This window comes from Ochotona princeps, chromosome 19 (genome assembly GCF_030435755.1).
Source record: "Ochotona princeps isolate mOchPri1 chromosome 19, mOchPri1.hap1, whole genome shotgun sequence".
Classification (NCBI taxonomy): domain Eukaryota; kingdom Metazoa; phylum Chordata; class Mammalia; order Lagomorpha; family Ochotonidae; genus Ochotona; species Ochotona princeps.
In genome coordinates this window covers 48444645-48459856 of record NC_080850.1, presented here as the reverse complement: position 1 = coordinate 48459856, position 15212 = coordinate 48444645, and the positions used below count along the sequence as shown (strand labels likewise).

The window sequence follows — 15212 nt, the reverse complement described above, 5'->3', positions numbered from 1 at the left end:
GTTCTGGAGTGTTAAGCCCTCCAGGTGTTCCCTCTGGGGTGTCTTTAGTGGATGCACCTGAGTCGGCTGCTTGCTCTCCTGGAGGGCGGCACAGGCCGGCCTTGGTCTGCCCTTGTTTGAAGCACCTTTCCCGAGGGTAATGGCAAGGGGAGGTGTCGCCCCGCCGCGCGTCATCTGCTGTCCTGTGGCAGAGCAGAGAGAGCTGCTGGTGATGTGTGTGAATGAGGTGTGGAATACCCCGGCCCTGGCTGCACCCAGCCTACTGTTGTTGCAAGCTTAGGGTACAGGTTCCCGAAGCCTGGTGGTTTGATTCTTAGCTGCTTTCACCATGAAGCTTGTTTTTGTTGTTGTTGAAATCTTAAGAGTTAACAGCTATTGTCCCAAGAGAGCTGTGTTGTTAGGAAATGTTTGCTTTGTTTAAATGCAGGCCAGGAGCTCTATTCTTAGGTTTGGCTGAAAACGGAAACGTCAGAATGCTCTGCGCAGAACTGCCATGCGTTGACAGTGTAGCCCACAGTCAGAGGGACAGTGAAAGTTTTAAAATTAATAGCTAGCTCTCCAAAAAGTAGGTTGAGATTTTTGCAGCTCAGAATTTGCAGTCACGGGTGCTTTCCGGTTGTTTTTCTGTGACCGGTAGTTGGGCACTCGGGGGCACCCTGAAACCCCAACTGTCTCATATCCAGGCTGTGCTTGAACTTCATACATTGTAGAGGACTTGACGTTTAGCAATTCAGGACTTGGTTGCGTTGTATTAGTTTAAACTGGCAATTTGCAGACACATGCCCAGCAGGGAAGAGAGTGGCGTTCAGGTTTGCTCAAGCCAGAGTAAGGCTCCAGCGACCCCAGAGGAGGGAGCCGCTCCTTCACTGGTCCTTGTGTCTGCAAGTCGCCGCAAATTAGTGTGTGTTGTCAAGAGGGCGAGGTCAGGGAATGAGAAGGAGTGAGGATGAGTCTCTCAGCTGATAAGGAATAAAACTGCAGCTGCAAAAGCGGGGTGCACACGTTTTAATTTTTTCAGAAACCATGACTGTGTCCACAGACTCATTTTGAACTCAGTACTGGTGACCTGGAGCTGTTAAACCTCCTACAAGCATCTAAAGGAGGTGCGGAGACACGATTTGGACAAGGCTGGCGCATCCGCCAGCTCTGAGCTGGAGAGCACACGGCTGGGCTGGCAGGAGCTGCGTGGGGCTGTCAGCATGTGGGTGAGGGGGCTGAAGTCAGAAGAGGCGGATGCTGGACGCTCTGAGTCGGCTCCAAGCCAGCCATCCACGTTGGCCCCTGCCCTGCCCCGTGCCCTTTCCAGAGCCCACGACACGCATGGCTGTTGCTCTGAATCTGAAATATGCTGTAGGGAGACCACATTCTGACATGTTCTTAGGTGCTCTGGAAAATCAAGTCATTGAAAGGCACACTTTGCCCATAGGCAGCGTACCTATCAGCTTCTGCTGTGTTGCCCGTTCCTGGGAGAGGACGTTGGCTGGTGTTAATATAAAATAGACTTTTCAAGGCAGATTGAGGGAATTTTGCAAGTCGAGCCTTGGAGCCTCTGTGGCGCTGTGGGACAGTAATGTCACCTTAGAGAACTCGGGAAGGAGTAAGGACCCGGGAATTCTGACTTCACCAATGGCTTCACTGGGGACAGCATCTGTCCCTGGGTGCCTCTGGGGACTGGTGTGTCATGAGGGTCTGTGCAGCGGCTTGGGACGGGGAGGACTGAGTTAGTGGGGGGGGTCAGCCCACGGGCCGTCTTTCCTGCCAACCAACGGGAATGTCCTGGAACGTTAGCTTTTTAAAAATTCTATCTGTTTTCTGTGGGTTTTGGTTTCTCTTAAAGCTGCCACTGTTGGGGTCATTTCTAAATGGAATCTTAGGGTTCTCCCTGTGGTTAGTCGGGGAGCAGAATACATGCGGGGCGTCTCGTGGAGTGGAGCCTTTGCCCTAAGCAACAGCCCCAGATTTGTATCAGCTGTGGTGTTAAGCCGGAGTGGGACGTGCAAAGGGGCCTGGTAAACACAGAGACGCTGAGCCGGGAGTCATGGGCCAGTAGGAAGGAGGGAGGTTGAGGTTCGTCCCTCCCAGGGGCTTTTCTGGAAGACCCTGAGTCATGTCCCCTTTGAAAGTGCCAGCCTTCAGGTCGCCTCTGTGCTGTTCTGCCTTCGACATTCACAGTTTAAAGCATTCCAGTCACTGACCTTGACTCAGGAAACTCGGTGCAGCAGTTACAGCTGCCGTTGAGTGTGGCCTTGGGTGCAGTGCTTGGCCTAGAGCGAGTGTTCTTAGACTTGGTCCTAGCATGTCAGGGCAGCGCTATCGAAATACCTGCTTCTCGCGATTCCCCCTGCTGTCAGGAAATGTCAGATGCTGAGCCGGCTCCCTGCTCTGTCCGCTGAGCTGGTAGCTGAGCTTGGGGAGGCCCTGGGGCATTGGGATGCAAGGCAGCGTGCCCTTTCATAAAGCGTCGGACACCCAGCCCGGCTCAGGTGAGTCCTGGGGGACGTGCCGCTGATGGTGAGCCTCGCTGAGAACACCGATCAGGAAATTTCAGCTTTGGTGTCGTGTTTCAGTACCAGAGACAGCTCAGTGCACTCGGCTGGATCGTGTGTTCATTTCACTAATTACTTATGCTACTCACAACTGAAAGTGTAATCACTTTTTCCTGTTTAAATGCTGACAGAAATTAGATGTGGTGAGGGCATATTTCAGTAATGTACACACTTGATCTGGTCAAACAGTTGAGTGGTCACAGTTCCTACCATCAGCCAAGCCCCCAGGTGACATGCAAGTAGCATTCACGGTGGAGTATCTGCATAGCCTTTAGGGAGCACTCGGGTCTGGTGATCTGGCAGTGAGATGTCTGGAGAATGGGTTTTGTGTAACTTAGGTTCTTTGATAATAAAAGGAGCGGCTTCTCCATGTTGAGGGTCAAGGCCACTGCCCCATTATAAGTAGAACCCAGGGACTTCTGTCTCTCTCGGGTCTTACACCTGAAGTCGTTTCCTGATGAAGTGAACGCGCAGCGAGTCCCCAGTTCATCGTCGAGAACTCTGGGTGCAGCTTTCCCCTCTTCTCAACCTCAGTGTGCTGTGCTGCCTTTGCTCCTGAGGCCGGTGAAGTTGAAAGAGTTGTTCGGTCATTGAGCTTGGCAGACACAGGTGTTAAACTGGGAAAGGGCCCTGGTCTGGCTGCTGGCTTCTCTGTATCTCCCTGGGCTTGGGAGAATGGCAGGTGTGGCAGTCTGAATTTGGAGCAGCTTTGCTTCTCTGTGTCCTGGGAAGGACACTCGGGCTAGCACCCTGATTGCTCTCTGGGATCATTCCGGACGCAGTAACAGCTCATGTTTTCTCAAGTTACCTTTCCGAAGATGGAATCTAGAGCTGTGGCTGAAAATCCAACAGTGTTAACTTGTGTACCAAGGCTGCTCCAAGGAGAAAGTGATGGAGCGGCCTCCATGACGACAGGGGTCTCCTGCCCCCGTGAGAGAGGAGTAGTCTCCACCCACGTGTTGGACTCTGGCTGTACCCCAAGCATGAGTCAGCTGCGGGCCTCCCGTCCCTGGCCCGTCACAGAGTGAGCTGCTGCTTCCAGAACATGCTGGAATCCTGCCTGTAGTTCTCATGGTATCAGTACAGGTGAACAGGTTGATCTCATTGTGTCCTTCAGTCCTGCCTCTGTGATGTCACTGCTGTTAGAATTCTGAAATTTCCTTCCAGAATCTCAAAAGTGACTACTTTGATGTGTTCATGTACACACTTAGCTTTTCTTTGATTTCTTCTTGGGTCTCGGGGGTCCGCACTCCCCGGCACATAGAGACCCTGCTCAGAAGTGGCATCCCCTGTATCCTCAGGGGTGTCCTGAGGCCCCTAGGCCAGCCAGCTCTGCAAAGCTGGCCGGCTGAGTGGGAGTTGGCTGAGCTTTGCTGCGACACAGGCGCTGAGGTGCTCTGGTTATTGTCACCTCTGGTAGTACCGTGTGTCGGTTGCCACCTGACTGTCGGGGGCAGACTCCAGCAGCAACATAGCTGGGGCAAGCAAGTGCTATTCTTTTGCAGTGTTGTCAGGTTTCTGTTATTCCTCCACACCATTGTGGATGTTATAAAAAGAACTTTTAAAAAATCCTCTTGGGATTTTGAAAGTCTGAGACGTTGATTGTCTTCCGGAGAGCGGATCCTGCAGGAGGCGCACCTGAGGAGCCAGTGGCCTCTCGGGCTCCTCGCTGCATGTGATACCTGCACGGTGCCTGATCTGCCCAGTTGACAGGTATGTGCCAGGCTGTTTGCTGTTTGAGTTGTCACAATTTAGAGGAGGCTGATGAAGATGAAGGAATCTGAAAAAGGAGGGCGATGATCCTTGGCTGGATTGTACGTCTCTGAGAGTGCTTGTAAGACCCCAGCAGATGGCGCGGAGGGGAGCTGGGCAGCTGGCCTTGGCTGGTGCTGCCTTGGCGGGCGACCCGTGCTCAAGCAGCAGCCACCCTCAGGGCCTCGCCTCTGCCCTGGGGACTCAGCACAGCCCTGGGCTGCCATGGCCTTGTGTCCTTGGGATCCAATACCAGCCTCCTGCTCTGTGTAATTGATGAGGAAGTGACGGCCACACAGGCACGCGGCACGTTGGAGACCAGCACCGGTGGAACCTCACAGCTCCCACGCGTGGCTTCCTTGAACCGAGCCCCATTGTAGGCCCATTTTGTGCAGCTCCGTGGTGGGTCCTGTGGCTTTTCTCTTCTAGTCTGTATCCCATGGGGTGGACAGGTGGTGGTGGTGGGGGAGGGACAGAGTTGTCCTTTGGCCTGGGGACCAGCCCAGCATGGTGCTGCCCTGCGTTGTCACCCACTTTCTGCTGGAGCCTTCCTCCTGAGCTGGTCCACACCCGTGCACTTTTGTGCTGTTGATCACCAGCTTCCCTTTATAGGGAGAAATTCCTTATATTGAAATGAAATCTGGTTTTCTTCATTTCATCTATAATTTTTTGAGCTCAGCTAAATGCAGTAGGGAACAGGACAGCCAAGGTCTTTGCCTCTAGGAGTGAACGTTTCCGGAGGAGGTAAGGAAAGTGGAAAAAAATAAACAGTTCTTGGAAACGTGATAAAAGCCATGGCCAGGGACAAACAGGGCAGGCAGGGGGCGGGGGCGTGTTGGGTGGGGGGGACGTGTTGGGGGGGCGTGTTGGCCAGAGGAACTGACAGCGTGGTACAAAATGTGCAGGAGGAGAAACATGGCAGACAGCTCTGCCCTTGGGCTGGAGTTTGGTCAGCTCACACCCAGAGTAGGCTGGCATGGGCCACAGGGGGCCACGTGGCACCCAGCAGGTGCCTGGATCCAGGGGCTGCCATGGCCTTGTGTCCTTGGGATCCAATAGCAGCAGAGGCTTGGGGCCCTGCACAACGTCTGATGCTCTGGGGAGATGGGTCTGCTGACCACGAGGGCCCTCAGCAGGCAGAGTGGATGTGCCGGGGCAATGGGCAAGGGCTGGGGACCAGGCATGAGATGGGGGCACCTGGCTGCCTCATGTCGGGAAGGGCAGGGTGTAAAATTGACAGTAACCTGCTTTCGTTGCTCCTGGTTGCAAGTGAGGCACTGGGCTGGGGACATGTCTGCCCTGGAAATGTGAACTGGCGGCTTCATGGCACAGAAACTGCAGTTAGACCCACAGGGATCTATGGCGTCGCAGGGACAGGCGGGGGAAGGACAAGGTCAAGAGTCGCCTGTCCGCCAGGTGCCAGGGAGTGAGTCAGGGAGCTCAGCGGTCCCCGGGGAGACTGCCTACGTGAGGGTCTGATGGCCAGCACAGTGCCCGGGATTGAGGTGGCTGTGGCTAGCTATTGCACCTGGCACACCCAAGGTCATCCTTGACCTTGGGGAGCCGTTGGGGCTAACTTGGTAGAGGCAAAATCAGACGGTCACTTCCAGCATTGTAGGATGAACTGCCCCTTCGTAGATCAACCGGCATGCTTGCCAGCCTGCGTGCTGGCCCCCTGGGTGCTAGCCTGCGCGCCTTGGCACGTCGTCCCCTGCCTCCTCCCTCAGGGTCCCCCTCGTGTTGCTGAGCTAAGTGAGGAAGTCAGATACATGCCCAGTGCTGAACGTGGTCGGGACCTGCTGCCTCCTTCCTTCGGAAGTCGGTGTTACCTTGGCCACTGGTGCCATGAAATAGTCTCAGCTCCACGGGGACTATCTGGATGACACTCTGGAAGTACTTCATGAGCCAAAGATAGGGCGTTCCGTCTCCTGACCCTGCCCAGGGGCATCTTGGTGTCCGATAGCCATTGCCACTGCCTGGGGCCGGATGCTTGCTCCTCATGCGGGAACCACCTCTGGGGGCTGCAGGACTGCAGGTGTCTGGCTGGTTCCAGGCTCTGTTCCTGAAAAAGGGTCCATCGTCATGTCTCTCACCCAGTGGGCACACCTGCCATGGCCACACCCGCTGGTTTGATTACTGCACCTGTGGAGCCCACGACACAAGTGAGCAAAGTCCTAGCTGTCCATGTGCCCGTCTGCAAAGCTGGTTCAGATCCCTGGGTGGCCTCACCTCCCGAGCTGCAGCCATTGCACAGCCTGTCGCTGGTTTGCCGCGGGGCCTGTGAGACTGGAGGAGGCCCCAGGGAGCACGTGGTCCTAGTCCAGCCAAGACTCCAACTCCAGCAAGTCTGCTGCAGGCTGGGTTACAAGTTGACCATTTGGCCTGCAGGTGAGATTATAGTTATCCAAGTGGGCCTGGACAGAGGAAAGGCCGCTGCCCCCTGTGACCGAGGCCCTACAAACTGCACCGTCACCATCTCCCCAGCCCTTCGTGGCTCCCAGAAGGACATAGGACTGAATCAGTCATAATTTCTAGGAATTATTTTAGGGACTTGTGGCCTGATGCCTTTTCTCTGAAGATGTTTTCCCCCACGTCAAATAAAGTTACTCCTGTTGGAAGATTCATAACGTGGTAAGGATGACGACTTGGGGAGACTGCAGCTGAAGCAGGTCGTTCTCCACATGACGTCATTTGTCGTGGAGGCATGGGGTGTTGCCATGTGACTGTGTAAGACAAGTTCTGTATCCCAGCCTTGTGCATTTCTGTTGCTTTTCCAACATCTTCAAAAATTCCTAATGTCTAAAAGCATTCTCCATCAATGGAAATGGTGTTGTTTTAATCCTTTTCCTCATGTTTGGACACTGGAGTTGGAAACGATGCATTTCATATATTATTTTTCCCATGAATACCCTGACAGCTGAGCTTCTGGGAGGAGGCATGTACCGTGTCGAAAGCACGTTGTCTGAGGCAGTTGGTTGGTTGTGAAAACCATCCTTGTGAAAGCCTGTATCATTGCTTCTGTTTTAAAGTGCTCACAAACCATTCCACCAAACTCCGCAGGTGCCAGTGTGGTGTGGGGGGCTCAGATCCAGCGTGGTACCGGGCAGGGGTCTGGGAGTGGCCTTGGTTGTGGCCTCCTGCACTTCCCGTTTGTCCATCATCTTGGGCTGTTTCAGTTTGTGCTAACCAGGTTTGTGAATGAACATCCCTGTTTAGTAACTGGAGTTTTTATAGAAACGACAGGAGCACACTTTTGAAAGATAGCTTTGTCCCCAAATATCCCCAGTCGCTTTCCTTTGTTGTGTCATGGGATGCTTCTGAGATTCCGCCGTAGGTTTTCCTGCTGAGCAGTACTATCCCACTTGTTCTGTTTTGCTGCACAGTCCCAGGCAAGCTGCTAATCAGCTTTGCGACCTTGGGCAAGTGACTTTGTCTCTGAACTTGGGCTTCCTTGTCTGCGAGGCGGGCAGTGGAGTACTCTGCTGGCAGTGAGAGCCTTGGCGCCTCCGGCAGGTCTAGCCTGGCCAGCTGCTGATCGTACCTTGCGGTTGTGCTGCTCATTGGTGTGGAAACGGGAGAACTGGAACCTCGGGCTCAGTGATGGTGGCTTTTTTTTTCTTTAGGAAACAGAACAGAAAGGAGGGTGTGTGCGTGATGCCCCCGATCCGTTCGCACTTGGAGAGTGTGCGCCTGCAGGCTGCTACATGGCCCACCTGTTTTTAAATAAAAGCTTTTGGTCTCTTAAGAACAGCTTTCCAAACCAATAAACACAACATTCCCCGCCCACCCCCACCCCCAAGTCGCTTAGATTCCTGCTGTCAGCAGGTTTTCATGCAGGGGCAAGGTGTGCGGGTGGTCCCTTGGGCTGTTGGGTTGGCCATGAATGAATGTTGAAGCCCTTCCAGTATGAGGAATGTTCCAGTTTTTACCTAAGTGGCCATCTCCCACTTAAAGCACCTTGTCTTGGTGCTGGGAGCCAAATGAACTTCAGACCTCGCAGCTGACGTCACTAATTAGGACCCTGGTGACTCAACAGTTACATGAGAGCTCTGAGAAGTAAGCAAACGGGGTGATTGGGATAATGGAGAGTTGCGGTGTTCAGCCCTGCTGAAGGCAGCCGTCAGCTGGGCGGGGTGTGCAGCAGTGCTGGGCAGCACCTCCTGCCATGCTGGCTCATTGCAGCTCTGCAGAACAGCTGCAGGAGGCTTCTGGAGTTTGTCTTGCTTTGCTGCACTAGGGTTTGGTCTCGCCTTCACTGACCCAGGCACAGCAGTTGCGGTTGTCAGAGAGCCGGTCAGGGTGTTTGTGTGTAAACAGCACAGGTGTCCTCTGCAAGCAGTCTTGGTTTGCTTTTTGTCTAGGAGCTGTGTCTGCTCTGTTGCTTCTCTGAAAATACTCCCGGACCGAGTTGAGAACCTGTAGGCCTCTGGTTTGGAGTGGCAGGCCTCTGTCGGCTTTGCCTTTCGGAAACAGTGCTAAGGGCCAGAACACTAACATCCGTCATTTAGTCTGCTTTCTTGAATGTTCTGAGCGTTTCTGCCCAGGTTGGTCATTTATCTGCAGTGGTTACCCAGCGCAACCACGGGAATGGTTCCTAGCCATTGGGCTGTGGAGATCTGTGTGTGTGGTTTTTATGGCTTGGCCACTGAGGTGGTCTGTGAGGAAGCTCGGTCTTTGCAGGGAGAAGCATGCAGAGCCTGTAAGCACACTGCACTTGGGAGGAGCCCCATGCTGCGGTCTGTAACTCGGGCTCTGATGGACTGTGTTGGAATAGCATCCACCATCATGAAGGTTGACCTGCGGGCAGGTCCCCAAACTGTCGATGAGAGTGGCTAAGAGAGATTCCGTGATGGCATGGGGTTTGCTTGTATAGCTGGAGGTCACAGGGACTGTGAAGCCGCTAGGGGAGCTGAATGCTAGCTGCAGGGTTCGGCATGGCCGCCTCTTGCTTTCCACAGCTGTGCCTCGTTCTCCGTGTCTCTGAGCCAGTGGCTTGACGGTGAGCAGCTGTGGGTCAGCTGCCGCCTGGGTGAATCAGCCCCTACTGGGGAACTTCATCAGAGAGCGGGGATCGCTGTCTTGTTTCGGGGATAGCTGAAGATGTTTATTCGTGTCAATGACTGTCCTTTAAACTTGTTGCTAACAATTGCTGATATTAGCGCTGTTATCAAAAGATGTTTTGAGTTAGAATTTACTTCTTTTCCACTAGGATGTTAACCAAGAACCCTACTATGTGTTTCTGGATGTCAAACACAAAGAAAATGCCTTGAAACAGGCCTTTAAAACTGAAGCAGCAGTGACACAAGCAGAAATCACCAAGATAATCTCGGCGCATCTGGCCCCGCCCTTGACTCCTTCGCGATGCTCTTCCACCTTGTTAGCTGCTGAGCTCTGGCCTGGCTCTGGGGGTGCAGACCCCACCCACTGTCAAGTGCACTGTGGGCACAGCCAGAAATGACTCCCCTGGGAGCATCTCCTTGCAACTCTGTGTGAGGACCTTGTGCCTCAAGCCCTTTTTGGGGCGTCCTGCCCAGTTCCTGGGGAGCGGTGGGGTAGGAGGGCTAGGCTGGGCTCACCCGCTGCCTTGGCCTCCTTTTCATCTCTCCCAGTGGTGTCTGAGCAAGATGGGTCCCGCCCTTAAACAGCATCCTGCTGCGACAGTGAGGCTCTGCTTGTTAGAATGAGAAGGGTGAGCCCCTCCTCCTTGCTGTTTCTAGGACTCTGCTGGGCAACCCGGTGCTGCCCCAGCTCCCGCGGGGATCCCAAAGCCTTGGTGTCTGTGGGAGCACTGCTGGGGAGCACAGTGCTGTGTTCTGAGACTCCCAGCCCCCCAGTGGCGGGCTTCCCCACCTGCCGCTGACACCAGGAGACACAGATGCAGCAGGGTTGCCTGGTGACCCTCAGTGCCCCTGGGGCATGTCAGCATCTGTCCTCAGAGGCGGACACAGGTGTCACCGTCATTGCAGCCTCTTCCGCCATGGGGACAGGTCCCTGTTGTGCTGGGGCATTGAAGAGCAGAAGAGTTGCTGCACAGAGGCTGTGGACGGTGTCTCCGGGCCTGTCCCCAGCCCCAGTGTGTGGGGACAGCAGAGAGGACAGTGTTGGAGTTGAGAGCTCGCTCTCTGCCTCCAGGAAGCAGCCCAGGCACTGTGCAGAGCCCCAGCCCCAGCTGTCGGCTTCTCGCCGTGCCCTCGCTGGGAGAAGAGCCTGCCTCCTTGGCCTTGTTCTTTGCATCCATGGAATGGGAAAGGACCGCGTGTCTGAACCGTGGGTGTTCTGTAGGCTGAACCAGATGGCCTTTCCAGGGCCCCTGGGCCACCTTCCTTGCTGTCATTGTTACCAGGGCTGTGTGCTGTCCTGGTGAAGAAGCAGAGCCTGGGCTCCAGGAGCATGCCCAGCTGACAGCGAGGTGGTGGAGCTGTGTCCTGGCTGGAGGGCACCGGGCAGGGGAGGCAGGCATAGGCTGACTTGGAGCAGGGGTCAGCACACAGTCTCTGGGGTGCCAGGAGGCCCCTGGGCAGCTCTGCCCAGTGCTTTTGCACCTGCTTGGTTTCACTGGAATGCAGCCGTGCCCATATGAGCAGGTGCTGCCATGGCCACCCCTATGTGGCAGGCAGAGGGCATGTGGCCCATCAAGTCACATGCCATCTTCTCGAATCCTTTGTGGGGGTGTCCACTCACCTGAAGGCGAGATGTACTGCACACCACTTCTGTGCAGGCCCTGAACAGTGTGTCAGTGTTTTCTGGACCCCGGCTGGGAGATGCAGATCTCTGCAGGTCCCTTCTGCCCTGTGGGCCATGTCACCAAGCTTCATCATGGGAGCCCATGCTGAATCCAGCTCAAGAGTCCACGTCCTTGGGCCTGGCGGCGTGGCCTAGCGGCTAAAGTCCTCGCCTTGAACGCCCCGGGATCCCATATGGGCGCCGGTTCTAATCCCGGCAGCTCCACTTCCCGTCCAGCTCCCTGCTTGTGGCCTGGGAAAGTAGTTGAGGACGGCCCAATGCATTGGGACCCTGCATCCACGTGGGAGATCCGAAAGAGGTTCCAGGTTCCCGGCTTCGGATCGGCGCAGCATCGGCCCGTTGTGGCTCACTTGGGGAGTGAATCATCGGACGGAAGATCTTCCTCTCTGTCTCTCCTCCTCTGTGTATATCTGGCTGTAATGAAATGAACAAATCTTTAAAAAAAAAAAAGAGTCCACGTCCAGGAAGTCAGCTCTGCCTGCCCTGGGGACGCGCGGTGCCTTGCCGTGGAGACCATCGCTGCCTGCAGGCCTGGGAGGCACTTGGGGGTGTTGGGAGGGCAGTGAGAATGCAGGGGCTCTAGGAGGGGACAGGTCAGTATGAAAGAAGGGACAGGGCCTTCCTCCTTAGGACATCCCCCTCCCCCCAAAGATGATCCTGTGTCTTCCACTGTGACTGCCCTCGCATGCCCTGCTCCGTGGCCTCCTTCCCCGCCTCCTCCTCCACTTGCAGTCTCATTTCCCCTCTTCTCCCTTCCCCCCTTCCTGTCCTCCATTGGAATCTTTCATCCACTGGTTCACAGGACAAAGTCCCACCACAGCCTGGTAGGACTGTCTGGTTCTCCCACATGGGTAACAACCTCAGTACCTGAGCTGCCACCTGCTGGCGGAAACTGGAGGAGAAGGGGAATCAGGACTGGAACCCAGGCCCTCCAAGTGGGGTTGGGCCCCCCAAATGGCATCCTAACCGCAGGGCACTCCTACTTCTCCTTCTTGTGGAATCCTGTGCCTTCGGCGCACCGTACCTCTATAAAGGGTGCCTCTCCGTCTCCTGGACCCTTTTCTGGGACAGGTTTACCAAAGACCGCGCATCTGTGTGTGTGCAGCGCCTCCTGTGCCAGTGCTGTCACACTCTGTTCTCAGTCCTGCAGCCCCCAGTGGTTAAGCCTCCCTGAGTGTTTCCTGTGGCTAGTTTTTACCTTCTCAAGGTGGTCCCACACAGGCTGCAGCCCGAGCTATCTTAGGACCGGCTGCCACACGTGTGGAACCAAACCAGCAAGGGGCGAATGGGAGCCCGTTCCCGCCTGTCGTCTGTCCCTGTCTCCTGATGGTGCTGTGGGGCTTTGCGGGGCACTGGGGGCCACATTCCTTTCCAGCGTGGACGTGGGGGTTGTGTTCCTGGACAGCTGTACTTGACGAGAGCAGAGGCTACCCTCCTAACATGGGTGGTCCAGGAGGAGCAGCTTCTCTTCTACGTACGCTGTCCAGAGCTTTCATGGTGGCTCAGGAATCAGCTTTGAAGGCTGCAGCATGCTGAGCAGTGCCTCAGGAGGCCTGGCACCTGCTTGCTTTCTGTTTGCCATCATCACCACTCCAGCCACAACCCTTGCTTCCATGGCTGCTAGCCTGCTCTCACCAACTTCCCAATTCGTCTGAGTGGACGCCGTACTTGGGAACATCCAGGAGAGCTGCCCCGCCTGCCTCTTGCTGTGCCATGCCTCCACAGGCCAGGTGTGCTGCCCAGGGTCCTGGGTCTGTACTGGATGCAGATCAGGATGGTTCAGGAAGCCGGGCTCTGTGAAAATTGCTCTTCTGGGAAAAACAGCTCTGGGCTGTGTGTATACACAGGTTGTGTATGTGTGTGTAGGTGTGTGTGTGTGTGTGTGGCTGCACCAGTTCCCTCAGGCTGTGTGCGTTAGACTGCATTGCCGTTTCCAGGTTGTGTGTGTGTACCTGCCGTGGCCAGAATGTCTCTGTGGGCTGTTGGTGTTCGAGATCCTGCTTTTGCTTAGGGAACTGCTCAGGGAAACATTTTTTTCGACTTATGTATTTTTATTGGAAAGGCAGAGTTACAGGGACACAGAGAGAAATTTGCTAGCTGTAGTTCACTTCTCAAATACCTACCCCAGTCAGAGCTGGGCCAGTCCAAAGCTGGGAGCCAGGAGCTTCCTCCATGTCTCCCGGTGGGTACAGACAGAGCCCTGAACACTTTGTCCAGCCTCTGCTGCCTTCCCAGACTGTCATGGGGTACTGGATCACAAGTGGAGCATTGGGACTTGAACTGGAGCCCATGTGGGATGCCAGTGCTGCAGGCGGAAGCTTAGCTTGCTATACTGCTACACTGGCCCTCAGGGAAATTGTTTGAATCTTCTGGAGTTGTCAGATAAGGCTGATGGAATTCATACAAACATGAGAAGTCTTTCCCAGGTTTTAGTAATTAATCTTCAGTCTGTAAGGTTTAGTTGAAGAATTGTTGGGTTTTGTGCAGTCATTTAAAGGGTTTGTGGACGGATTTTTTAGTCTTTTTTTTTTTTTTAAGATTTTATTGTTATTGGAAAGCCGGATATACAGAGAGGAGGAGAGACAGAGAGAAGATCTTCCATCCGATGTTTTACTCCCCAAGTGAGCCGCAACGGGTCGGTACACTCAATCCGATGCCAGGAACCTCTTTCGGGTCTCCCACGTGGGTGCAGGGTCCCAAAGCTTTGGGCCGTCCTCGACTGCTTTCCCAGACCACAAGCAGGGAGCTGGATGGGAAGTGGAGCCGCCGGCGGGATTAGAACCAGCGCCCATATGGGATCCCGGGGCGTTCAAGGCGAGGACTTTAGCTGCTAGGCCACGCCGCCGGGCTCCCGGGATTTTTTAGTCTTAAGTGTCCTGTTCCTGGGTGTCACTGTGCTGGGGTCTGTAGGCAGGGGTTGGGGTGTTCTTTCTGTCCTCTCCTGCCTACAGTCCTTGGTGGGAGGAGGAGCGGTCAGCAACACCAGAGGTGGCACAGATGCGATGCTCCTGAAGGAACCTGCTGGATAGTTAGGAGCAAGGGTCAGTATGATCAAAAAGGGCACACGAGGCATGGGGAAGTTCAGCATGCGCACGTGTGGTATTTGATGTACATGAGAGAGCACGCTTCCTCCTGGTGTCCTACAGCTTACGTCTCCCATTGTCTCCCCGGAGGTCAGTGCTGTGCTGTGAGCTGGTGAGGATTCACATGGCACTGTGATGTCATCCAGTGAGGACTCATAGTACTGTGATGTCATCCAGTGGGGACGCACACAGCACTGTGGTGTCATCCAGTAGAGACGCACACAGTGCTGTGATGTCACCCAGTGGAGACGCACACAGTAATGTGTCATCCAGTGGAGACGCGCACAGTGCTGTGATGTCATCCAGTGGGGACGCGCACAGTGCTGTGATGTCATCCAGTGGGGACTGACGCAGCACTGTGACGTTATCTAGTGGGGACACACGCTGTGCTGTGAAGTCATCCAGTGGGGACGCACCCTGGGCCCTGGCTTGTTGTCACGTAGTGAAGCCGTTTGGTGAGCGAGGTAAAATTGTTTGGTCTTGGGCGCGGCTAATGGGCTGACAGAGCTTCCCTCCTTCCACACCTGGTTCTCATCGTGTTTGTTTCTCCTCTGCTGGGTTCTGCCTAGCCCGGCTGGTCAAGAATGCACGAAGTCCCTGGACGTCCCTGGTTGTGTCTATTCTGGCTGGAGCTGTTTTGTGTCTGACTTGTATGTGGCAAGTGGCGGGACGTCTTGATGTGTGCGCACAGGTCCCGAGGCTGGCTTGCCTGGGTACATCTGCTGGCCCCGTTGGAGTCCCGTGTAACTCTCGCAGCTTCCTTGGCTACCGAGCCTCGTTGGCTCACTGTAGCACCGGTGCTAAGAACATGCAACCGTGTGTTTCACAGGCCTCAGGACACAGGCAGCCCAGGGCAGTGCCTGGTTCTGCTGGCTGTGGTGACTTAAGTGCAGGTCTGCCATGTGGGTGGCCCACTCCGGAGCTGGAGCGGTCCCTCGGCTCCTGGCTGGGTGCACGTGGCTAGCTGCTGCAGGCCAGGCTGGGGCCTCCCAGGCAGCAAGCTCTCCATTCCACTTGCCGCACTTGACCTGCGCCTTCAGCCTTGCTTTGTTTTCCAAAAGTTAGACCCTGGCTGTGTGAAACCTTG

General features: G+C 55.1%; 1 protein-coding gene across 4 annotated transcripts in view; it reads left to right on the top strand.

Annotated features, from left to right (window-relative positions):
• KCNN2 (potassium calcium-activated channel subfamily N member 2) overlaps positions 1-15212 on the top strand; it is a 185652-nt gene that overhangs the window by 99467 nt on the left and 70973 nt on the right. Inside the window, exon 1 of one of the 4 annotated variants that reach the window (XM_058677576.1) lies at positions 14485-14580. The exons of the other annotated variants lie outside the window; for them this stretch is intronic. The gene's annotated coding sequence lies outside the window, so the exon portion shown is untranslated. Of the gene's footprint in view, positions 1-14484; positions 14581-15212 lie in introns of those variants that run through there. 4 annotated transcript variants of the gene reach the window in all.